The sequence below is a fragment of the Mirounga angustirostris genome, unplaced genomic scaffold (genome assembly GCF_029215605.1).
Source record: "Mirounga angustirostris isolate CCGP_5_RB_7025 unplaced genomic scaffold, mMirAng1.0.hap1 SCAF_4, whole genome shotgun sequence".
Classification (NCBI taxonomy): domain Eukaryota; kingdom Metazoa; phylum Chordata; class Mammalia; order Carnivora; family Phocidae; genus Mirounga; species Mirounga angustirostris.
In genome coordinates this window covers 83,262,721-83,263,274 of record NW_026991712.1, presented here as the reverse complement: position 1 = coordinate 83,263,274, position 554 = coordinate 83,262,721, and the positions used below count along the sequence as shown (strand labels likewise).

The window sequence follows — 554 nt, the reverse complement described above, 5'->3', positions numbered from 1 at the left end:
CCCCGGCTGTGGCCGCAGTGTCGGGGCCGGGGAGGGGGGCCGCCACTCTGAGACGCGGGCTTCTCCTTCCCCGGGTCCTGACGAGGCGGCGGCGGCGGAGCGCGGGGGACGCGGCTGCGAGGCGCCCACCGGGGCGCGGGAGGGGCGCGCGACGCCCCCGGAGTTTCCCTCCCCGGGACGGGGACCAGCGGGAGCGGGAAGGCACGTGCCACTCGCTGGGTATTGGAAAGGAGAGTAAGAGGTGGCTGTGGCTTGGCCCCCAGGGGAAGGTTCCACCGACACTTGAACTCGGATCGCTGGATTCAGAGTCCAGAGTGCTCACCATTACACCATGGGACCACCCGGGGCAGGAGCCCTGACTCTCAGAGGTGCGCACACCCCGCCCTCATCCGCCGGACGTGCCCGGGACGCGCCTCCCGCCGGGGTCTTCTCGCCTCAGGGGTTGGAGCTGGGCTCCTCCACCCGCCGGGAGTCGCCGGGCCTCACGTTCTCCCTGCCGCTCGCTGGGCTCGCGTGTCGGGGAACGAGATCAAGTCCGTTTGCGGGTTAGCCAC

At 71.8% G+C, this 554-nt stretch overlaps 1 non-coding gene across 1 annotated transcript; it reads right to left on the bottom strand.

Moving 5' to 3' along the window:
- Positions 1 to 267: 267 nt before the first annotated feature.
- On the bottom strand, positions 268 to 339 carry TRNAQ-CUG (transfer RNA glutamine (anticodon CUG)). Its single transcript has one exon. It is a non-coding gene; the product is annotated as a tRNA-Gln (tRNA).
- Between the last annotated feature and the right edge of the window lie 215 nt (positions 340 to 554).